General features: G+C 44.1%; 1 long non-coding RNA gene across 2 annotated transcripts; it reads left to right on the top strand.

Moving 5' to 3' along the window:
• The first annotated feature begins 18,695 nt into the window (after positions 1 to 18,695).
• Positions 18,696 to 25,020, top strand: LOC112662324 (uncharacterized). 2 transcript variants are annotated; one of them, XR_004814289.2, is made up of 4 exons: positions 18,696 to 18,812; positions 19,374 to 19,473; positions 22,534 to 23,033; positions 23,928 to 25,020. It is a non-coding gene; the product is annotated as an uncharacterized LOC112662324 (long non-coding RNA). The 2 variants fall into 2 exon arrangements; XR_004814284.2 differs by having other exon boundaries at positions 18,696 to 18,830.
• Positions 25,021 to 25,900: the final 880 nt, after the last annotated feature.

The following is a 25,900-nucleotide window of genomic DNA, read 5'->3' as shown; positions in this document are numbered from 1 at the left end:
TCATGAATAAATAAATAAAAATATTTAAAAAAGAAAAAAAAAAAAAACTCTGGCAATGCCAGGGGCTGGTAAAGGTGCAGAGCCAGGGAACTCTCACTCTGTAGGGATGAGCCTGTTCAACCACTTTTTACCCCTGCTCTGAGACTCAGCAATTCCATACTCCTGTATCTTCCTGAAAGGTTTGTGCACATACATTCATCAACTCATACAAACACGCATGTTTAGAGCAGCAATTTCATAATAGCCCAAAACTGGAAACAATCCAAATGTCTGTCTAGAGTAGAGAAAATAAAGAAGGTGGTACTCTCAGTTAGTAAATACGCTAACAATGAGAAGGAATAATTGCAACTATAGACAATACCGTGGATGAATTTCACAAACTTTTCTGAGGGGGAAGAAAAGCCAAATACAAAAGAAATCGTACTCTATAATTCCATTTGAATGAAGTTTAAAAAATAGGCAAAACTCACACATGATGTTTGAAATTAGCCATGTGATCACTCTCAGGAAGTAGGCAGTAATTGGGAGAGGGCATGAAGGCATATTTGGATTCTGCTAAGGATCTATTTCTTTATTTGGTTGTTAGTAACCTAAGTGTGTGTGGTTTGAAAAAAATGTCATTGAGCTGGATCGTGTTCACTTTTTTGCATGTATGTTATACTCTGATAAAATCCACTGTGCAAAAGTGAACTTCACAAAATTATCATGTACTCCCCTGCTCAAAACTTCTCAGCGACTTTGTCTTGCCCTCAAAAGAATATCTGAACCCATTGGCCAATTCTCTTCAGCCCTTCGTCCCACCTGTTTCTAAGGAAGGTGGGATAATGAGAGGTGTCACACCTGGAACACACTACCTGAGGTGGAACTTGCAGCATTTTGTACTCTGTTTCCTCTACTTAGAATTCTCCTGCCCTCATTTCAAGATGCAAATCTTGTGAAAGAGTAGTTCCATGTGACATAGAGTTCATAGAGGTTAAGTGACTCATTTAAGATCACCTGGTTCGTCAGTGGGAGAATTCAACCTTGAGTCCTCATCATTGATGTTCTAGTCTGGGGCCCTTTCCATAGTCACATGTCAACTCCTTGAAGGAAAAGACAAGTCTAACTTTTTTTTGTAAATTTTCTTGTGTCTTAAAAGGCTTACAAAGAATTTTGATGAATTGGATGGCTTTCCTGACATGGCTCCTGGATGAGCTTTCAGTTTGGTTTCAGGGATAATACAGGAACATTCAAAATGAAATAACAGATGTAGGTTTTAATGTCAGGCGAAGAGCTTTCGTGAAGCATGATTAATTGCCAAATGGCTAATGTAGGCAATGTTGGAATTCGAGTTTGAGAGATCTTTATGGCTGGGTTATGTGGGGAAGGTTCTGAGAAGGGCTGGGGCACTGAGCTGCATGGCTAGGAGGAGCTAGAAAGCCACATGTGGGGGAACTGTTCCCACATGGTGCGTTGGAACAGCATGATCCAAATACTCCCAGGGGTGCATTGTTGGACAAGTGAAGAAACAGGTTTGCTGGAGGCAAGCATTCACCAGGAATGAAGAGGAAATGTGATGAGGTAGCAGAGGAGGTGTAGCTTTTGGAGAAAAACTTGGATGCTGGAGAAAGATGTTTAACTTTATTGATGATTTGTAATTTCTTTTGTTTTGTTTTTCTTAAATGAAACTTGAAATAGGCTGGCCAGATTACAAAACCTGGTTTCAGTGTTAATGGCAGAGTGGAAATGAACTGTGTTGAGTAGTTTTTCTTGGTTTCATACCTAGACCTGCCCCTGAGCACCACAAAAGAAAAGCATAAAACAACAACAGCTGATGGGACATGGGCACAGTGCTTCCTAGCTTTCTTTTTTTTTTTTTTTTTTAACCCTGCTCCTGCTCTATGAGATTAGGTAGTGCAGCTATGCAGATAATTGAACTGACTTTGGGGCCTGGTTGCTGGTGTCAAATCTTGGCTCTGGCGCTTCCTGACATCGCCAGCGTCTGCCTCCTGGATCTGGATCTGCCTCTTTGTGCTGAGGCCACATTTCCCTTGAGCCATTCCCAGCCAACTAGTGAGTGAGTGTTGCAGGGATTCAGCTGCAGATAAGCACTCCTGCAGGGGATGCCATTCCTCCCTTGGGCAGTGTTGGCTGAAGAGCTCCTGCAGCCTGGACTGTCCTTTCTCCTTCTGGAAGAGGGTCTGGGACCTCTCCCAGAAGCAGTGGTGGGGGGCAAGTGGACCCTTGCACTTTCAACGACAAAACACAAGAAAGAGAGTATAAGAAGATCTAAATATGAAAGATATGCTATATTCACCATTGGAAAAAATGGCGACAAACTTTGCCATTGCCAAAAACACTAAATCTTTAGATCTCCCCAGATAAATCTAGAGATTTATTGCAATACCAGGCAAAATCACAATTTATGTGAAAATGCAAAGGACCTACAATAAACGAAGACAAATTTGAAGAACAATACAGTAGAAGGACCTACTCTACATTATTGAAAGACTTCTTTTAAGTCCATAACATAGTAGCAGTGGCACGAGGAAAATCAAATATACAAATGGAAAAGAAGGGAGTATATAAAACTAGACCCACATATACATCGTCACCTGGACTTCCTACAAATTCACTCCAGTATTTCAGTGGGCAAAAGATTATTTCATTCAAGAAATGGTACTGGGAAAACTGGCTATCTATATGGAAAACAGTAACCCTTGACTCTACCTCACACGATACATGAAGATAACTTGAAGTATATCATAAACATAAGATGTAAGACATTAAAGCTTTCAGAATAAAACAGAAGAGAATGTTTTCATAACTTTTGTGTTTCTTGAACAGGATGCAATAAGGCATTAACCAAAAATAAAATTATAAAACAAATATATAAAGCATATATATGTATATGTGTACACATTTATATATCATTGTAATTATGCATATATATAAAGCATATATATATATACACACTATATTCATTTTTATGATATAATTAAAAGTGAGAACTTCTGAGGTGCTTAGGTGGCTCAGTTGGTGAAGCATCTGACTCTTGGTTTCATCTCAGGTAATGATCTTATGGTCATGGGATCAAGCCTGCATCAGGCTCTGTGCAGATTCTTTCTCCCTCTCCTTATGCTCTTCCTTGCTTGCCCTTTCTCTCTCTCACTCTCTCTCTAATAAATAAATAAACAAATATAAAATCTTAAAGAATAGTAAAAAGTTCTGCTCATCAAAAGACATCGATAAATGAGAGAGAAGGACAAGCCACAGATCAAGAGAAGATTTTCATAGTACATGTATCTGACAGGGAATTCCTTTTTCAAATAAATGAAGAATGAGTACAAATTAAGAAAGACAACAATAAAAAGTAGTCAAAGACTTAAATTGGTACTTCACAAAAGTACAGGATACCCTGTATCCATATGATCGGTAAGATTACAAAATGTCAAACACCATTATTTTTCAGGGAAATGTAAGTTAAAACTACAGTGCCAATTGGATCATCTAAAATGTATTAAAAAAGTGATAATGCCAATTGATGGTGAGGATTTGGAGCAACTGGAATGTCCATACGTTGCTGATGGCAGTGTCAGTTTGTAAAATCACTTCAGACAACAGTTTGGTATTAGCTATTAAATTTAAGCACATACCAACCCTGATTTAAAAATATTACTTCTAGGTATACACCTAAAAAAAAATAAGTGCAGATGCTCATATGAGAAGAAATGTGTAGGAATGTTCATAGCAGCTTTATTCATGTCAGCCCAAAATTGGAAGCTGTGGAGATGTCCATGCATAATAGAATGGGAAAAATAAATTGTGGTGTGTTCATGCTTTGGAAAACCACACAGGGGGCACTGAGGGATGGAGGCTGCCTGCTGACTCCAGGCTAGGCTCTGGGTGTCTGGTGGCAGGTCCTCCCCAAATTCTCTGCTGGTTCAGTTCCATGTGACCACAAGTCATAGATCATCTCTGTCCTTGGAGACTAGAATATAAGGTTTGTGGAAAGGAAGGGAAGACCTATTACCAGCACTCTGAGCCCACGGCCCTACTGCACCTCTATCTGTGCACCGTGGAGGGAAGTAGGGAAGGTGTGAGGCCATCAGGAGCAAGTGGAAATCTGGGAGCACGTAGGAAATCCCTTTCTTCTCTCCTTCCTCTCTTTCTCCCTGCCTCCCTTTTGTCCCCCTCCCCATCCACTTCTCTTCCTTCCTTCCATTCTTGCTCTTTCCTCCTTCTTGTTGTCCCTTCCTTGAAAGGAACCAATGCAAAGTGTAGATAACCTGGGAAGAAGGCTAGGCAGGAGCAGGGGGCACCATGAGGTGGAAATATCACAGAAAACAAGTCACACTTGACTGCAGGTGTTCCTGGCAGCCCACTCCCAGGTCATCCAGGGTGGTGGCTCTGTGGCTGCATGTCCTGAGGCCCAGGAAGATGACAAAGCTCTTTGGAGAGATGATGAATTTGAATAATGCCTCATCTAAATGCAAGCAGCAGCATGTGGCATAATTATCCACCACCTGAGCTCTCTTCAGCCCCCAGGCCTTGGAGCATGAAAGTGCCAGGCGGAGGTGAGAACGCTTCCAGGCATGACAGCCTGCATGTGGCTCTGGATCCCTGAGTGGCCAGTCCAGAGCTGCTCTCTGAAATTCAGCTTGAAAACTTTTTTGGTTGTGTGTCAGAGTGAGGGATGGCCAATATAGCTGCCAACTCTGCCCAACAGACTGGACACGTACAGTGACCTTGGGTGGCTCAGATGTGGTGGCAGAGGGCTGGAGCCTTGGAGCAAAATCCTGGTAAAGATGATATAAGCAGGAATAATCCCTGAGCACTTGGTCCATGCCAGGCTCTGGACCACACTTATAAAGCTCTCTTCATGAGAGTTGTTAAGATGGAAAACAGTCATTTTAAGATGAAAAATATCCAGTTTATTGAGTGTCTGCTACTAAGACACACTATGTTTGCACTTGACATGGATCGTCTCAGTACTCATAGCTCAACAATGCAGATGCTACTATGACCCCATTTTAACAAGATGAGAAAACTGAGGCCTAAATATAGTAAATATCTGTAACTTAAGTAGTGTCTGGAACCAGGTCTCCTGAGTCTGAGCAACTGGCTGGAACAGCAGGGGTGGCAAAGGATGTCACTCTAGAATCTGCTATCCTGTGGCTGAAAATGGCAGGTGGAGCTTTGATTTAAAGGGAACCTTGAGAGGGCCAGTTCATCCTTTGGTCTCCCACTTCCTTGCATCTTCAGTGAGAGCAATCACATCTGCTCTGATGTCACCACCATTACCAGCAGAGAAAGAAAGAAAACACGGTGAGTTCCAAAAGTGATTTTTGGTCCTTTTTGGTGTTCATGGCAGTGCACTGGACTCCTTAAAGGAAGAAAAACCCCAACAAATAACACCCTACAGGAGAGCATGGATCAACAGGGAGACTGATGCTATAAGGCCTCTGCTCTGGGTCAGCCTGTGTGCAAGGGGGTCTGACACATTAGTTCCCCACTTAAAGATGGGGTAACCAAGGGTCAGTTGAGGGACTGGTCTTAGGAACATTTTCACTGTGAGGCAACCAGGACAATAAAGGCTTCACAGGCCAAATCATATGAGAAAATGTGGAGGGATCCAGGGTTGTTACCATTTATAAGAAAATGGTGGTGATAATGACGGTGATGATGATGATGATGGTTATGATGGTGGTGATGATGGTGATGATGATGGTGATAATGATGATGATGGTGATGATGGTAACAATGATGATAATGGTGATGAAGAAGATGCTGATGGTAACATTATTAGCTACCACTTACAGAGAAGTCACTGTATACCTGGAGCTCTTATACACACTATACTGTGCATGCGTTATCTAATTGAATCATCACAAAACCTCACAGATGAATACTGTTATCATTCCAATTTCCCTAATGGACAAATTGAAGCTCAGAGAGGTATTAATGACTTGCCCAATGTCACAAGTGCCATTGCTCCTCAGAGAAGGGAGTGGGGGTGGGTAGGTCTCTTGCTATGCACAGAGGAAGGGCCATCTTGGAGAGTGTGTAGCAGACATGGCCTTCAGAGAGGAGGACGGGGTTAGAACAGGCAGAAGGAACTAGTCCTTGACAAACAACAGCTGTCTTTGCAGCTGCAGTTGTGCAGCAAGGGAATGGTCTTCCAGGGAGAGGATGGGCACCCCACTGCTTGGGGAGACATGAATGCAGAAGGCAGGTCAACAGGCTAGGATGCTGGCAATGGGCTCCACAGGGTGGAGACCGAAGACTGTGCTTCTTGCTCTCTGCAGTTCCGTGGTAATGTTTCAAGTGTCTTCAATCCAACTTCCTGTGCTTTTTGCAAGAAGCAAGATTGAGGTTAATCTGCTACCAAGTAAAGGCAACCATTTGCATGTTCTCTTGGGGAAAATGCAAGATTTGCAAAGTCAAATCTGATTAAGATACACAGGCTTCCTTAAGGAACAGTGATTATGCATCACAATGAAAGGATAAACAGAGCCCAGAGTGGTGAATTCAACAATAGACTTTACAGCTGTGAGCATCAGTTGCCTTTGATAGGGAGCTTATTGTCTGTGCATAAATTCTCCCAATTCTCCCCCAGTGGCCTGGCAGAGGAGTAAAAAAGAATCGTTTTTCTAACCTTCTGAAATGAAAAGGAGTCCCAGTCCTCCTATGAATGTTGGCTTCGCAAACCTTCCTGTCTAACCACCACATTTGTTGCCCAGGGTCTCCCCCCTGGGGAGCCAGGTTCAGTTTAGAGGAACTCACTATCCTCAAAAGAGGAGGAACAGGGGCTCCAGCTTAGGTGGAGAATAGCTGTCAAATGATGGATGCCCCAAATTAGATCAGCAGCATCAGAATCGACACAGAGGCCACATTCATCCCGGATACCTCACCAGGACAGAAGACATAGACATGGCCAACACGCACATGAGAAAATGCTCTGCATCACTTGCCACCAGGGAAATACAAATCAAAACCACAATGAGATACCACCTCACACCAGTGAGAATGGGGAAAATTAACAAGGCAGGAAACAACAAATGTTGGAGAGGATGCGGAGAAAAGGGAACCCTCCTGCACTGTTGGTGGGAATGTGAAATGGTGCAGCCACTCTGGAAAACTGTGTGGAGGTTCCTCAAAAAGTTAAAAATAGACCTGCCCTATGACCCAGCAATTGCACTGCTGGGGATTTACCCCAAAGATACAGATGCAATGAAACGCCGGGACACCTGCACCCTGATGTTTCTAGCAGCAATGTCCACAATAGCCAAACTGTGGAAGGAGCCTCGGTGTCCATCGAAAGATGAATGGATAGAGAAGCTGTGGTTTATGTATACAATGGAATATTACTCAGCCATTAGAAATGACAAATACCCACCATGTGCTTCAACGTGGATGGAACTGGAGGGTATTATACTGAGTGAAATAAGTCAATCGGAGAAGGACAAACATTATGCGTTCTCATTCATTTGGGGAATATAAATAATAGTGAAAGGGAATAGAAGGGAAGGGAGAAGAAATGGGTAGGAAATAAAAGGGAGACAGTACATAAAGACTCCTAACTCTGGGAAGTGAACTAGGGGTGGTGGAGGGAGAGGAGGGTGGGGGGGGGGTGAATGGGTGACGGGCACTGAGGGGGGCACTTGACGGGATGAGCACTGGGTGTTATTCTGTACGTTGGCAAATTGAACACCAATAAAAATAAATTTATTATTAAAAAATAAAATAAAATCCATTCCACGAGAAGAAGGGGTAAGGCAACAAGAATGGACAAAGGCATCCTGTATCTTTGCACCAGTGTTCACCACCCTAGTGGTTTGAAGTTCAGAGGAGGAGGAGAATTTTGTATGCCGGAATGTTGCTGGATATAGCATGTGGGCATGCAGATGGCCCTTGAAGGAAAAGAAGAACTTATAGAAATAATGCTTTCCATGCTGTGTGCCACACACTAGGCCCCACTCCCTTCTGACTTCTGGGTCTTGGTTTCTCCATCTATTAAAAGAGAGGGTTGTCTTCAAGTGCAGCTAACAAATTCAAAAGATGAAGAGGTTGGTTGGGTTACAAGCATGAGAGAAGCAGCCTTGACTACAGGTGCCAAGTATCAAATATAGGCCCCTGGTTGGGAAGGCAAAGGGCTGTGGTCAATGGGGCTCATATGCCTCTTCTCCAGTGGCAGGAGCTCCAGCCCATGGTGACCAAGTGGGAAAGTACAGAGTGTTCCCAGATGGTCTTGCTTCTAAAAATGAGCTTGAAATCTGGACTCTGGTGAGAAACATTTTTGCTATGAAGTATTGGACAGTAAATTAATTTATCTCTAAATACCCAGAACAAATGGGACATAATCTGAGAGGCCAGTTTGACCTTCAGGCTGCTGGTTTTCAACTTCTATCCTGGAGGATAAAAAATGAGGTTCTATTAAGATGGTGTTATGGACTGCGTGCTTGGTCTCTCCCACACCATATGCATATATTGAAACCCCAACCCTCAATGTGACGGTATTTAGAGGTGAGGACCCTTGGGGGAGCACAAGGGTAGAACCTCATGATGGTATCAGTGCTCTTATAAGAAGAGGAAGGAAACTATCCCCCCTCTCTCCACCATATTAGGACACAGCAAGAAAGTGGCCATCTATAAACTGGGAAAAGATCCTCACCAAGAACCCAAACTTGCTGGCACCCTGATCAGCGAAACCTCCAGAACTGTGAGAAATAAATGTTTGTTATTGAAGCCACCATAGGGTATTTTTTATGGCAGCCCCTCTTAAGACAGAAGAGTCAGCTTTGGGACCAGCAGATCCCTCCATGACCTCCAACTCATCCCCTCTGCCTGTGGGCAAGGGCTCATCTGTTTTCTGCTTTTGCCCTTCCAGAATGTTGTGAGCAGATGTGTGCATGTGTATGTGGTCTCACTGGAGGTTGAGGGATAGACTCAAGTTGGAGAGATTTTGGCTCTTCCCTGTGTTTGCTGAAGCTCCACAATGTGTCCAAATGGCTGTTGAATTTTTCTTTTGGCCAGCCCCAGAGAAGGCCTGTTGGAAGTACCACTCGGAGGGTCTTTGAGAGGGTGATGTACAACGAGCGCTGATGTATTTAATCACATGGTACCCTAGGGATTCCCTGGGCTTGGGCTGCACAATTAGAGGACTGGTATGAGGATGGAGAGGGATAGCAATGGAGCAGAGACTAGGAGAAGAGGATGGAAAGTGAGTGCAGGTGGCCTGAGCTACTTGCCCCAGCTTCCCGAACTTGCTGGGACCATGATGCTAATAACACCAAAGGGAAGATTAATATCTTACATTTGCTGAGACACCTCTCCATAGGCAGGACTTGACAAGTTATCATAATAAATCTTCACAACCACCCCAAGAGAAGAACTAAATGGGATCCATGGTGGGCTTACAGCCACATATTAAGCCATCTGAGCCACGAATCAAGCTTGGGCACCTTCCTTCTCCCTCAGCTAATTGGCAGGAACTGCCTGCTGCTGCTCCTGTGCACTGAGGGAGAGGCACCAGGGGACGTCATCCCCATGGACACTGGCAGATGCTCCTGCTCCTGGCTCCTGCCTCCAGTCTCGATCATTTCATTTGTCATTTGGTTCAGAACAGGGGATGGGAACCTGCTCTTCTGGAGGCCAGGAGAGCTGAGGACTCTGAGTGTATAAAGTGCTACTTTACAGTGGGTGCTATTGCAGGCACACATTGAGCACCCCTACCCCAGCATCCACTAAAACATGTGAGTGGGACTACACAGGCCTCTCCTAGGACCTGCAATATGCCTGGAGTTGATCACCTACTGACACCAATGCCAGGCAAACTGGGACCCAGATCCAGAAACAGACCTGCCCTCTGGATGGACCAGATCGAGGGAGATATAAGCCCTGACCCGGGACACAGAATAGGGGTCTTCTGGTTAACAGACCACATGTCTTTATCAGCCTTTGTTTGTTTCTGGCTACCTAATCGATGACCTCAAAATCTGGCTTTGAGCAGTCAAGATGCCTATTTCTCACATACTCGATTGAGGGCCGGGTTTGGCTTTGCTCCAATGTCTCTGCTCCCAGGCCAGCAGCTTCCCAAGGCTGTGTCTGCTTCTTGAGGAGGGGGCATGAAAGGAGCAAAGCAGACAAGGAGATGGAGCACCTCCTGACACTTGGTGTTGAAATGGATGGACCTCCATGTCCCTATTGTCCCCTGGCTTATTAAGTCTGATTCTGGGCAAGGCTCTTCCCAGGCCCCTGGGCTGTGGTGGCAGGTCACATGGCAGAGTGGGATGGTCATTCTGATATAGGGAGGGTGTGGAAAATCAGGACCAATGACCACTTTCCTGATACCCTAACATGCAAAAATGACATGGCCACTTCTGAAAGACCTCGAGCCTGCTGTGGGCTCCCTATAACACACCTCTCATGCCAGTACAAATCTCTAGCCTGCTCTTCATCTGGCAGCTCCTCAAGGCAGAAGCTGAGGTGGGGATGTTTGTCCCCATGGCCCCAGAGCCCAGCACTGTCACAGGAGAGGCCAGTGTTGTGAGCATTGCATTCCTGCCCTCAGACCATCTGGTTGTATTTGTCTCTTTCTCTGTTTCTCTTCTCCAAACTGTGATTATTCCTCTTTGCACATATTTTGAACCACCTACTCCAAATGAGATTTTCATGCCCAGATCCATGCATCTTTGGTTGCTACCTAATCCCAAACAAACAAAACAGCAAAAACCTGCAAAGTTGTATTTGCAATGGCTTGGAACACCTTGAAAGAAAGCCCTGAGTATGTCCCTGCTGTGTTGCCCACGCACCCAGAGGACGTAATGAAGTCTTGACAAATGTGACCATGTACACAGGCAGTGACTCTCAGACGTGTTTCAGCCTCTTGTTTATCAGATGCTGTGAGTCTCTACCTCCCCATCTGTAAAAAGGGGGCAGTGCCTATTTTACCAAATAGAGGGTAGTGAATAAAGGAGCAGAGCACTGAGGGGGTGATGTTGGAATCAGACATAGAGTATGAACCGGACGGGAGGGCACTTACATCTATTCTCTCTGTGCCTTGACTTCCTTACCTAAAAAAAATGGGCAGAAGAGCCTCTAACTCATAAAGTCATCCTGAGGACACAAGCACAGGACAGATTTGGAAGGGATTCTGTAAAGCATTAAGTATAAGGCACTTCTGATAAGGCTTAATGATATTAGAATAATCGTCCCTGCCAAGAGTTCAGAAAAAACAGAAGTAAAACTAAGCAGTAATCACTAAGTCTTTACGCATACACCAAAAGACAGTGTGTAAATCGGGATGACTCAAACCAAAACACAGAATGAGGCTCAGGTGTATAATGTTATAAAGCAGCTTAATATGGTGATAGTGGGAAAGTATTGACTGCTTATTCTTCACAGTGATTGGTTATATTAGAACTTTCTTACGTGATGGGGAATTGGCCTTATACCTCAGACCAATCTTGGGAAAATGGTATAAGTTTTGCTTATGATTTCCAGAGGCATAAGTAAGAAATGACCCAGATCAAGTTTGTCTTGCAAAATAAGCTAAATTATAAGCTTTGCTTGTAGGACTAAACTGGTTTTGTCTGCTCAGGGAATTCTCCAGGCTGGCTTCTGTTTGTTTTTGATTTTAACATCCCTATTGATTTATTTAGACCAAACAATAAACTGTTGTTTGCTGATCTGTGGTGAGTAGTGGGGGTATTTGTTTTGCCTTTTTTATTGACCCAGCTGCTGGGACAATTTTGCACCAGGCGGGGACTGGTATGATGAAGTCCTCAGGCTCTCAGTTACCCAGCACAGAGCCTGCTCTCTGCCACTTTACTGTCTTGTGATGCCAGACTTCTGGAAGTGCACGAGGGTTGTAGTGCAGTAAATTATAAAAATGACTGCAAAGCCTTCCCTGTGTTTGCACCTTGGCAATGTGATGGCACAGAGTCTGCTTCTCTACCCCTTGGATCTGGGTTGACCATGTGACTGGCTTTGGTCAGTGAATATTAGCGATCCACTGATGGAAGTGGATTGGAAATCCAATGATGGAAGCAGAGGTTTAACAAGTGCTTGCCCACTGGGGCTTGTTCTCTTGCAGCTCTTGGAATCCCACTGCCATGTGACAAACCAGAATAAGACTTCTGTATAAAGGGAGACAAATGGTCCAGTCTTCCTCATTGCCCTATCTGGCATCCAGCTAAATCTTGAAGCAGAACCACTGGGTGATTCATAGTCGGCCACATGCATGAGTCCAGTTGAGAGCAGAACAGCCTGGCTGAGTCCAACCCACATTGAAACCTATAGGATCATGACTACAGAAAGAGTTAGGTTTTTATTGTTGTTGTTGTTTTCTTTAAAGTTGTAATTATTTATTTCAGAGAGAGAGAGAGAGCATGAACATGGGGAGAGACAGTGGAGAGGGAGATAAGCAGATTCCCCTCTGAGCTGTGTGAGCCCAACGACATGGGGCTTCAGCTCCGGACTCTGAGATCATGACCTGAATCATAATCACGACCCAAACCAAGAGTCAGGGGATTAACCAGCTGAGCCACTCAGGAGCCTCCAGAAATAGTTGTTTAGGCCACAAAGTTTGGGTTTATTATATAGTTAAAGCTGACACTATCAGTTCACCCAGTCCACACCATGTGTTTTCTGTCCTGATAGGGCATCCTCAACTGGCATGGGACACATTGATAAATGGAATAGGGGCCGTGTCTGGCCGTGTCTCTAAGACTATAATCATGTTCAGTGATTCACTAGAAGAACTCACTGAGTCCTTCATGGAGATGAGCTGTTATAGTCATGGTTACAGTTTATTACAGGAAAAGGACACAGATTAAAATCAGCAAATAAAGACGCAGGGGGAGGAGTCCAGATGAAGCCAGACACACACACTCCCAGCTGTCTATGCCCAGTGGAGCTGCATGGACAGTGATTAGTTCCCTCAGGACCATGTGTGACATGTGCAAAGTGTGCCCTGGTTAAGAGTAAGAGCCCATCAATGGTAGGAAAGTAACTCAGCTCAGATGTCTCACGCTCAGAAGATGTCAGCCATCGGCTGTGGATAAGAGCTTTATGTGGTTGGAGCACAGGTTGCTGTGAACATCACAGAATCCTGTCATTTAGGGGAGAGCTAGGAAACCAGTCTCTAGCACAGGTCTTTTAAAAACTTTTTTGGCTGAGTCTCCTCTCCTCTTGGCCTCAAGTGATCCAGGATAGAATGAATGCGTTAGATGAAATCACCTCCATGGCTTCATTTAATTCCGTGATGCCATGACCCACCAAACTTGATAATGTCACCTGCAGGAGTCATTGACTTGGGGGTCTGGATCCTGCCAGTGCCCTTTAAATGTCATAGATTGTATTTCCTTCTCATTATTCTAATGATCCATTTGCCTTCTTGTTCATTCAAAATGGAGATGCAATCTATTTCCAATCCCCAAGATAATCAAGATTTTAATGTAATTGTGGAAGAATGACCCAGTTAGCATAAATAACTCCACTGCTTGGCCATCCCTTGATAGTGTGAGAGATGTGAATCTTGTGTTCATTCACTTAACAAACACATAGTTAGCTCCTACTGTGTGCCGAGCACAGAGTCGTGTGTAAGGGGCATGTAGGCAAAGAGAGTTGACTGTGGAGCTGACAGGTCAAAGACAGAGAATGACAATAAGGGGTAGCCACAAGGCAGGATGGGGAGTACTTAGCTAAAGAAAGCATGGTGTGATTAAAGCCCGGATGGGCCACCCTCCCAGGCTGGTCACCCAGTCAAGGCTCCTTAGAACAACAACCTGAGTATTTAAGATCAACAAGGATTGCCGTCGATGGAGGTTGAGTGTGGAGGTGGCTGGGCAGGTGCACCAGGCCCAGAAGGCAGCTTATGGCAGGGAGAAAGACAACAATATCCACCAAGCTGCATGTGAATTGGGTGCTTACAAGGAGCCATGCACCACTCTGAGCTCCTTACCTGCACTAATTTAATCCTCCAAAGAACTCCAGGAGACTGGTGCCCTGGTGCCCTTCTTGTCTCCTCCTCAAAGAACCATAAACTGTGGTAGGGGCATGAATCATAGCCTAAAGAGACCAACTAATGTTAGTTCAGGGCAGAACCTGATGGTGAGACTCCAAATGAGAGCAAGGGGCATATTTGGGGAAGTGCTTCCTGAGGCTGGAAAGGAAGAAGAAAAGTAGGACCCCGTGGGTCTAGGGAGACTGGGAGGAGCTTATAGGAGGGGCTGTGTTTGGTTTGTAATTTCATAGAACCAAGGAGTGATGGGAATGGGCCTCGAGCCCATGGGTAAGACACCTGCCACAGGGACACTGGGGTGGGGCCAGGGGGCATGGAAGGCCACAGGGCAGGGGGACAAGGGTCCTGCAGCAGGACAGCCAGGCTGTGAGAGCTTGTAGTCACTCAGGCAGGGCTTGAATATGGACTTCACAGGTCATAGTCTAGAAGGATTCCCAGACTCTAGTCCCAGCTCACAACACACTGGCTGTCTGACCTTCACAAAGTTACTTGGATTTTCAGGCCTCAATTTCCTCACTGATAAGTGAAGCTAATGTGATCTGCATAGAGGTTTGGAAGTGTAATTTCTCTAATGTAGAGTAAGCCAGATACCTGTCGAATAGCGCAGTGATAGCAGAGGACAATGGAATAAGTTAGCCAATGAGTAAATAAATCAGGGAATGAAACGTCTTGAAGGGAAGAGGGCCGAGGATAGAGCCTGACCCACACCACTGGACCCCTCCCCCTCCAGGCTGCTGTGGTGTATTATTCAACATTCTACTTTTAATTTCAGCTGCCGTAGTCAGAGGCTGCCAGCATTCACCCCTAGACTCTAATGCTCTGCGGCTGTGTGAACCTTGGGCAAGTGACTACCATTGCTCTAAGACTCGGACCACAGGAAGCCGGTGGCCACCAACTCATAGAATCGTGGGGAGGATTCAGTGACGTAATATATGTAAAGCACCAGCACACTTAGAACTTAAAAATTCACAGTCCTTTGAAGACCTAAAAATGCTTTTCCCAAATATGAACTCATGTGATTCTCGCGGCTTCTCCTTGGTGTATGTAGGTCAGAAATTTCCATAGGTGAGAAAACAGAGGGACAAATATAATCTTATATTTTCTGTCAGGAATATCAGGATTAGATCTGTGGCTCCTTGACCTCACCTCGTGTGCCTTCCTGGCAGGGCCAGTGCACGCAACCACGTGTCATCTCTGACAAATTCTTACTAATCCTCCAAGATTAAAGTCCCAGGATGTTTTCCTTCCATGACATCCTGGAAAGAATCACGTAATTCATTCTGAGTTCACATAGATGAACTAGGGCGTCCAGGTCTAGAATTCCTATCTTTTCCCTCCAGAACTGGTGCTCTTTTAATCACACTGCCAGGAAAAATCCTGAAAGATGGAAATGTACAAAAAGGCATGGGGGTAGCCTTCGGATGGAACACTGGGCATCACCCAGCAAACCCCTTGGGGTTATCTGCGTGCATCAGGGTCTGAGTCCTTCAGGATTTTCACCTGGGCTTAACTGTAAGTTATAACAGACAACCTTGAGGGTGAAGACAATTTTTTTTCCATAGAGGTGTAAATGAATTTTGGATTTCATCTGGTGGTGATGTGATGGATTCCACCCTCCACCCCTACCCAATGGAAGAGCTTATTTCAAACATTACATGTGATTGGCCAGTGAATGGATTTTGCCTCCATTAGCAAATTCATTTCAGCATTCCTGAGGTTTTTAAAAAAAAGATAGATTTATTTATTTATTTATTTATTTATTTATTTATTTATTTATTTATGACACAGAGAGAGAGAGAGGGAGAGAGAGAGAGAGAGAGAGTCATAGACACAGGCAGAGGGAGAAGCAGCCTCCCTGTGGGGAGCCCGACGTGGAACTCAATCCCCAGAACCGAGATCATGCCCTGAGTCAAAGACAGATGCTCAACTGCTGAGCCACCCGGGCGTCCCACTACTGAGTTTTGATTCTGTATTTCAAGTTTTTCTCTTGAGAAGTTTTAATATCTTAGCAGATCTCTCATTAACTAATGAACTTAATAAAATCTTTTGACATTGTTCGTTTTACAACTGTGTACAAGGCTTGATTATGATTACTTTGAAAGCTGCCTTTTAACATCTTAGTGGTGTTAGGAGAGAGGGAAGGAAATAACCGTAGATTTGAAACAGAGAGCTCTAGGTATATGTCAAGGAGGCATATACAAAAGTGTTTGCAAAAAACAAAAACAAAAACAAAAAACAAAAAACAAAAAAACAAAAGTGTTTGCAGAATGAATGCATACATTTGTGCATGTCTTCAAACATTTCTTTAGATAAATGCATCATACATCTCTAAGTACATCCACATACAGCCTCAACATTGACTTGTTTTGGTTAAAGATTGCACGTTTTAATATCTGGTATTTTTTTAAGATTTTATTTATTTATTCATGAAAGACACACAGAGAGAGGCAGAGACACAGGCACAGGGAGAAGCAGGCTCCCTGCAGGGAACCCGATGCAGGACTCAATCCCAGGACCCTGGGATCATGACCTGAGCTGAAGACAGATGCTCAACCACTGAGCCACCCAGATGCCTCAATATTCGGTATTTTCTACCGAAAATAAACTCTCCTGTTTTATATTTAGATACCAATAAATGTTTCCTTATACCTTTTAACATTGATTTTTTGTTACTAAATAATATTATACATCTCTCTCTCTCTCTCTCTCTCTGCAGGGACACGGACACCTGAGTGGCTTATATATATATATATATATATATATATATAGAGAGAGAGAGAGAGAGAGAGAGGGAGCGAGAGAAGGAAAGAACCCTTTACTTCAGGAAACGTTAGTTTTATTTAAGAGCCACAAAGCCAATGCCTGGTAGCTATGTATCTATTTACCTATTGATCTATGTGGAAACAAATGCAAAAAGTCCTATCCCACCTGCCAAATTTATTTTCACTCCTTGAAGACCTTGGTAGCTAACTATTCTTACAATTCAGGTCAAGAGCTGTTCTGTTTTAAAAAAAAAACTTTTATTCTTTGAACTTAATGAGATATAATTGACTTATGACACTGTAAATTTAAGGTGTACAATGTGTTGATTTGATATCCTTACATATTGCAAAATGTAGGCACCATTCTTGATCCAGGGCTGAAGTTAACTGGATCTGACCTTCTGTCCTGGCTGCCTCTGAGGAAAGCAATTAAGTGTAATTGAAACTGTGGTCCAATTAAAACTATGAGGAACATCATTAAGTAGGGGGAGATGGAGGGAGGGCAGGGAAATGGTTGGGTCTACAGCACCATCTGCATAATGCACCTGCCACTATTCCATCTCACCCAGCAGACAAGCTTTTGAGAGTCTTTTTTGAGACTCAGGAGCTGTAATAATCTCTGGACTATTAGAGGCAGGGATCCTTAGGCTTCTGGGCACATGCATTCTGGAAAAGTGCTTCAACTTTGAAGAGAAAGGAGAAGAAGGAGAAAAACACTCATGTTTAATTGCACCTCTTATGTGGCCAGCCCTGAGCAATGCTCTTTTTACACAGTATTTCCACTGTCTCTATCCCCATTTAGAGATGAAAAACCCGAATCCCTGATACATAAATGATAGTGTGTCCATGTAATAAAATGCCAAATGGTCATAAGTAAATCATGTTTGCAAGAGAAATCTCTCTCATGTGTGAGGCAGAGGGTGGCGAGAGAAGGGAGAGGAGAGACAGAAACTTTGAGCAGACTCCTCACTCAGCATGGAGCCCAATGTGGGGCTCAATCCCATGACCCTGAGATCATGACTTGAGCTGAAATCAAGAGACAGATGCTTACCTGACCAAGCCACTCAGGTGTCCCTGCAAAGATTCTTAGTGACATAAGAAAACGCTCATGAGATCATGGCAGGTAAAAAAAGAAGTCATAGTACAAAAGTGACTGCAGTCTGGGTTCAGTTTTGTCAAATAGGAATAAATAAATAAATATGGACACAATAACTCTTCCTTTCTTCTTCATATCCTGCTCCTGGATGGAGGGGAAGAAGATTTATTTCACACACACTTTATCTCATGTTCTTTTTCCTTCTGACCAAGCCAAATGGTGGGAAGGAGATGACATTTTAAGAAATTTTAGAATAATTCTTTTAAGTTTATTTATTTAAGTAATCTCTACACCCAACATGGGGCTTGAACTCACAACCCCAAGATTGAGAGCTCCAAACTCCACTGACTGAGCCTGCCAGGTGCCCCTAGCAGAACCTTTAAGAACTAAGGACTCCATCTCCAGTTACTGAAATGGTAAGAAGGCCATACACACATTTGTACATCACTTTCTCAGGAAAACAATCTGACTGTTCTGTTAGTGTTATGCTGTGTAATCCTCCCTCTTGTGTAAAAGCTAATCTAAGAGTAAAGGTCGTAGTTGGAAAGGATAAAAAAAAGCATATTAAGTCTAAAGGAGTATCTTTATTATACACACACGCTTAGCTTTTCTTTATTTCAACGGATATTATCCTGGCACCTGATATGATCCAGGCATTAAGCTTGGAACTGACAATCTAAGAGTGTAACTCACATAGTAGCCGCCTGTTGTGAATCTCTTAGTCCAGTGGCTGCACAAAGCAATAATAAGAAAATCGCAGGACACGTGGTCGCTGCTGTGACAGTAAGTGCCAATGCTTTGGGAGCAGAGACAAAGTCTTAACTCACAACATCTTAACTTACACAAAAGTCCCCACAGAAGCTGGCATCTGAGCCGAGACCCAGAGAGTGACAGTTTGCTGGTCAGATACGGATGGCGAGAGAAGCTTGGAGGACACCATGATAGCTAAGTACCCAGACATGAGGAAGTGGGCTCTGTTTCTAAAATATAAAAAATTTATATTTTAGAATATAAATAAATATTATAAAAATATATATTATATATTTATATATATAATAAATATATATAATAAAAAATATAAATTTGCACCGAGAAAGGCTGGACTACCCACCCAATGGGTGTTTCTGGATTTACTGTTGAGTGTGGTTGAGAGTGAACACATTTAGTTCTTTTGCAGAAGAAGATGGCTATAAAGGGGATTAAGGATGTAAAATGCTATAAGCCTATAAAGACAAATGAACTGGGCAGGCAATAGGACTGAGGGAATTCCAGAAGAAGAGGGAAATTGGACAGTGGAGTGAAAACTGGAGAAGCAGACAGGGAAGGTGGAGTTTAGAGTGCTCACAGGAGGGCTTCAGGTTAGGAAGGGACATAATTCTCCTTCAGAGAACCAGGGGGATCGGGTACTTAGGTGACAGACGCGGTGAAGGTCAAGGGTGGAAGCAGATCTGAAGTCAAATATACTCATTGGAAGTGGATATCCAGAACAATTTAAGTTGTCTCCTCACAGGATATGAAGGATGTCATCCGGTGAAATTGGAGAGAAAACGAGGAAAGAAGTCGTCAAGGGATCTAGGAAACCATGGACTTGACCCCAGGAAGCCAGCACAGTGAGTACACAGATGCGACAAGCATTCCTGCTACTCAATAACGATCATTAAAATATATGTGGTTTAAGAGACGTAATCAAATGCCAACATAATTGCATGTAAGTTAGGAGGGATTTATCAGAATCAAGCTGATAACGATTTATTTGTATTATTTGGGAAATAAATTTACATTCTTAATTACTCTTAGGATGCGTAAAGTAACGTTAATCGTAAGACGTCAAAGACCACCTCTAAAAGATTAGAAATAAACAGGAAAAGTGAGAACAAGTTCCAAATTGGGAAGTAAAACAAATAAAATTAGAGAAAAAAAAATCTCAAAAGGTTTAGCATACATTTCCAGAGCCCACCCTCACCTTTTCAACCAACCCTGGAATGAAGCTGCAGAGCTCCCCCAAAGGATGATGTCTGTCTCCCTGCCTCTGTGTCAGCACCCCAGAATTCAGGTGGGGTTATATATATTTACAGGCTTGTAAAACCGCATCAGCAACGTGCCAGCTCTTGTACGGGTGGCGGGTCCTCACTGTTCCTCTACTATTGTATTCTCTGAGTTGAATGTATGTGTGTATAATTCTCCTGTGTTTCATCTTGTATATTTTTAAATTGTGTCAGATAATATGAATTAAAATTTATCATCTTAATCACAAAGTGTACAGCTCGTGGCGCTAAGCACATTCACATTTTTGTGCAACCATCAGCACCATCCACCTCCAGAACTCTCTTCATTTTCCTCAATTGGACACTCTGTTCCCAAGAAACACCAGCTCCCCTTCCCCACCTCACCCCAGTCCCTGGCAGTCACAATTCTACTTTCTGTTTCTACAAAAGGCAGGTACCAGGTACAAGTGGCTTCACAGTCATTGTCTTTCGTGACTGGCTACTGTTACCACAGCATCATGACCTCCAGGTTCATCTGTGTCATAGCAGGTGTCCGCATTTTCTTCCTTCTGGAGGCTGAATAATGTTTCATTGCACGTATACACCACATTTTGTTTATCATCCACCTGTCAATGGACATCTGGGTTGCTTCCACCTCTCAGCTATTTTGCATAGTGTTGCTGTGAAAGTGGATGTGCAAATATCTCATTGAGTCTCTGCTTTTATTTTTTTAAGATTTGAGAGAGAGAAAAAGAGAGGGGGGGGGAAAGATAGAGGCAGAGGGGAAGGGAGAGAGAGAATCCTCAAGCAGTCTCCCCACTGAAAGCCAGGAGGTAGGACTCGACCCCACGACCCTGAGATTATGACCTGAGCTGGAATCAAGAGTCAGATGCTAAACCAACTGCGCCACCCAATTGAGGCTCTAATTGGGCTTCTAATTCTTTAGGATAAATACCCAGGAGTGGGATGGTTAGAGTATATGGTAGTTCTATTTGGAATTTTTTGAGGAGCTCCATAGTATTTTCCACAGCTGCAGCTCGCCAGTTTTCATTCCCACCAGCAGTGTACATGGCTCCCATTTCTTCTGCATAATATTCTGCAAGAAGCAGCAGCCCTGGTTCACTGGAGCCACCCACCCCAGACAGAGCGGAAGGAAGAGCGGCGCCCATGGGTTGCAAGGCTGACTTGCAGGCCTGGCCCACCTCTACTGCGGCCGTCACCCAGCGGCAAAAGGCAACTACCTTCTCAATCTCCCTCAGAGCCGGGAAACGAGAATGTAATTAAGTATGAGATATGACTGCTGACCATCCAACTGACAGAAATTAATAGGATTTGTAAAATTCATGGCTGGCAAGGGATTAAAGGAAAACGGACTTTTCCTATATTGCTGATGGGATTATAAATTACTGCGGTCGTTTTAGAAAGTAATCTGTTCTATTAAAATTAAAAACGCATCTAATTTTTGACCCAATAATCCACTTTGGGGAATATATGCTATAGAAATAAAATTACCAGCATGTAAGGATGGATGTACAAGGATATCTTCGTAGTGTTCTTTGTGGCAGGGAAAACAACCTGGAAGAAATGCAATCATGGTATGCTGCTTATGCCCTCAATTTACTTATTTCTCTTGATACAAAGTAGCTATGACTTTGTGAAAGAAAAATTACGTTTCACAATATATTGACTATAAATAACTGTATAATTCTATGAGTGCAGAGAAAAGGGTGGATGGTACATAAGCTGTTGGAACTGAGCGCCTGGGTAGTAGCTTCCAGGCTTGTTGCAATGAGTGGGCTCCACCAGGGGCTAGACTGCGACTGTATCGGGATGCACCTGTTATTCTGGATTTCTGGAATCTCCAGCATTTGCTGTGAGGGGTGGGGTATAGCTCATGGAAGAAACTCTTGAGTCAAATCCTAAGTCAGCGACTCACTAAGATATGCTACCTTCATCTAATGGGAATGCCCACCACTCGCTTGCCAATCTGAAAATCCGTGTTCATCTTTGGAATTCCGGCCTGACCATCTCCTGCCTGGTGAACACCTCCTTGTTCCAGTTGGCAATTACTTTCTGGCCACGAGCACCTGCTACCTTACGCACACGTCAGTCACAGCGCTCGCTGCCCAGAGCTGCAAATCCGTGAACAGCTCTGAAATGCGTTATTGGACTATAGGCTCCTCAAAAGCAGGAGATACAATATCACTCTTCATTCATTCATTCTTTATTCATTCATTCATTCTACTTTGACACTCATGCCCTCTCCTCCTTCCCAGCCAGGATACAGGCCCTGTAATTAGAGATGAGGGATTGGGAACAGCATCCTTCAAAGCCATACTTGCAAAAACTATGAATTTCTTACGTTTTAGGAGATATTTTGGCAAGAAGTGCTGCCTCTCCCAGGAGCCCCAAGGGGCTTCCAATCCCCCATTACTGATTATAGGCAGGTAACCCTTAGGTCCAGGAAGTTGCCTCTTGACAGCCTTTCACTAGGGCTCAGAAGGAGGTATGCCCTGTAGCACACAGGAGAACACCAACACACAGACATTGTCGCAATGCTTACTATATGCCAGAAATGGATACAAGCATTAGATTAGGAAGCTGCATTGCAGACATTTTTTTCCATGGCCTCTTTGTTTGCAGTCCTGGGTATTAACAGGTATCACCTCTCCCCTCCTTTCCCAGGTACCTAAGGAGATCCTGATCCCAGTCCCAGCTCCGGGGCAGACCCTGGTTAATCAGGATACAACCATACATTTCACCAGGGATCCACTTAAGAAGAAAGGACTTAGCCAGGTGGATGTGATTATCCTGTTCTCAGGATTTGTCACCTAGTTAAGGAATCATTCTCTGTGAGAGAATGCTTTTCTGGGTGCTTCTGGGAAAAAAGCATCCTGGCTCTTAAGGGAGATACCGCAGGAACTGATTGCTGTTTCTGTGGATTCGAAGCCCAGGACTGCTATAGTCACCTTCTACTACCTCCAAGGGGAAAGCATCACCTGCTGGAGGGCAGAACTGGGGAGAATCAAAGACCCTGTGCCAGAGCCCTGCCTCACCCAAGCCTGCACACCAAGCTGCTTCTGGATGTGCTTTCTTCTGAGAGCCAGTAATTCTCTCATGGAGACAGGGAGGGTGAGAAGTAATCAGCCATGAGGAGCAGAGAAGAGATGCCGGCCAAGCCAGAGGTGTGCATGCCTGAAGTGGGACAAGGGAGGGTGTGGAAAGGGAGGAACCCAGACTGGCACTTGTAGAACAGGTGCTCCCTGTTTCCTAAAGAACCAGACCTTTGGATAGTGCCTTTCTGCCTGGCCATGACTTCTCATCTACAATGGAAGCTCTAGTCTCCATACAGCTGCTTCTGGGTTGGCCAGGCAGGTGGTAGATGCTCACAGAATGAGCCCTGGATGGGGGCCACCAACACTGGTGCAAATGGGGCCCCAGTGCCTTCCAACTCTGTTTCCCAGTCTTGGGCCAAAGGGCTGCCAAGTAGTTGCAAGCTAAGGCCCCTCTAGGGTCTACACCAGTGGTCCATGTTTAATGACTGTTTAGAAAAAAAGCCCTGTTTTGTAGCATTTGCCAATTTTAATGAAGTAGAAATACTCTCACTGTGGCCAAATCCAAGGTCCTGATGTTGTCACTGGATGTGGAGTTAAGAAGAGATGGTGACACTTGGCTCTTCTGAACCAGTGCAGAGGCTCCAGCTCACCCCTGGCTTCCACAGTCCCATCCTTATCACTCTGTATGCTTTAAATGCTTGTCAAGATCCTTTCCCTCTCCTGGCAAAGGTGGGCGACTGAGAAGCCAGGCAAGGGATACGAGCTCATGCAATTTGTCAAAATGATTGATACTGCCCAGCCAGAGGGCCAGGGCAAAGGATGCTTGCACAGCAGACTGGGAAGGAAGAGTGATACCTATAATACAGAAAGGGACATGCAATTTCAGAAAGTGGATTTATTTTTTTCTTAAACAAGAGGGATAGGTAATGCCATTCTGTAGCCAAGGCTCTCTCTGGAAACCTCAGACATTACTACTCTGTTCTTGTTTTTCTAACTGTCTCTCTCTCTGGCTTTTCATTGCAGGAAGGCAGCACGACAAGCTCTCCTTACCCAACTCCCAGCCCCGAGCTCCTTCCCTCTGACCTAGACAGCAGGTGGATGTGTTGACCTCCAGGCAGCAACCCTACCACTGGCGGGCTGGGCGGGTGAAGCAATGTCTTAATCTCCGTGGCTTTGGGCTTTTCACCTGCAGGCTGGGGCTAGCAACACCTACCTCACATTCACTTGCTTAGAAATACTGTTGAGGGGCACTTGGGTGGCTCAGCCAGTAAGCATCCAACTTGGTTTTGGCTCAGGTCATGATAAAGGGGTTGTGAGATCAAGCCCCACATCAAGCTCTGTGCTCAGCAGGGAATCTGCTTGATATTCTCTCCCTCTGTCCCACCCTCTGGTAGGCTCACTCTCTCTCAAATAAATAAATACATCTTGTTTTAAAAAAAGAATTATTTTGATACCTATCTTGTTGCTTCCTGTGAATCCCAGCTGTCAAGAGGAAAACATTTGGCGATCCATGGAACATGCCAGATACAGTCTGTGTTCTGCACACAGCCATCTCCTTCTTTGCTAAGTCCTGTTTGACCAACCACATCTCTGTTCCAAATCCCCATGAACTTTTCCCTCCCACACAGGAAAAAGTCCACATTCTATTAGTGACTGGACTCTTAACAGTTAAGGTGTTCACGGGGAAAAAAAATTATCAAAACTGAGGCTGTGCTTATTCTCTGACCAAGTCAAGTCATTTCTAGGAATTTATGTTGTGGACACACAGCAGAGCAATACACACATGCAGAGTGTCTGTTGTGGTATTGCTTGTAACAAGAAAAATAAAACAAAAATACACACCCATGGAGGAAGACTGAAATAAAGGACAGCATATCAACTACCAGAGAGAGGCTGCGTGTCGCTTAGCATGCACCTGGCTCTCGGGAAATATGGGATACAGAAAATGCTGTGAAGCCATTTCAACGAAAAGGGATCTAAAGCAACTGAGACCCATAAGTGAAAAGAAGGCAAGTAGTAGAACAGTGTGTATGGTTTGCTTCTATTTTGCTTAAAAGATCCCCTTTCTCTCGCTCTTTAAATGCATTCAGAGGTCCAGAAAAGATCTGTACAGCTGCAGAAGAAACACTTTGGTATTAACTTTTATTTATTTTTACAGAATTAATTAATTAATTAGATCCCGGCTGAGCAGGGAGTCCGATGTGGGGCTTGATCCCAGGACCCCTAGATCATGACCCGAGCCAAAGGCAGATGCTTTATTGACGGAACCACCCAGGCACCCCAGGCATTAACTTTTAGAAAATGAGACTGGAAGACCATTTCCAGAGTCTGCTTTTTTTTTTTTTCCATTAACAATATGCATCAGACACATTTACATGAAAATAAGCACAGTCTTGTCACCCTTGCCCCACTGCCCCAAACCTCACCACTGGGGCTTTTCATCATTTGTTTGGGCTGCCACTTAGGCTACTGGCAGTTCTTCACAATTCTTCACATGTATAAACAGTGCCAGGGTGCTCATATGTCTCTGTCCTTAAAGACTATGTGCCCAGGTGGTAGAGAAAGGAGATGCTTTCCATGTTCACATGGGATACTCTGTGCTTCTTGATTCATTCTGAAACCATGAAATGACTCAGTCTTTACCAGTTGCAAGACTGTGGACCAGAAAACCTCCCAATCCCAGTTTTCCTCATTGTGAAATAGAAATATCTGTCCCAAGGGGTTGTTCCAGAGAATATGACTGATGAATGCCAAGTATTCAGCTCTCAGAATGCTCATCGTAAGTACACACTGTATGATCAGTAGGTGGCAGCTGGGATTATTACTTTAATCACCAGGGACAAGAAGAACAGGGCGATGAGAGTGAGCCATGCTCGAGGGAGCCATGAGTGAGCTTGGAGAAGGTACAAGAGTCCAACATGCAGCATGAGACACACAGAGCATGGGATTGGAGAAGGGGACAGTGCAGGTGACTCATTTGTTTCTCCTCTTTTCTG

This window comes from Canis lupus, chromosome 13, assembly GCF_003254725.2.
Source record: "Canis lupus dingo isolate Sandy chromosome 13, ASM325472v2, whole genome shotgun sequence".
Classification (NCBI taxonomy): domain Eukaryota; kingdom Metazoa; phylum Chordata; class Mammalia; order Carnivora; family Canidae; genus Canis; species Canis lupus.
Note: the sequence above shows the minus strand (reverse complement) of the source record. Positions and strands in the feature narration are given on the sequence as shown.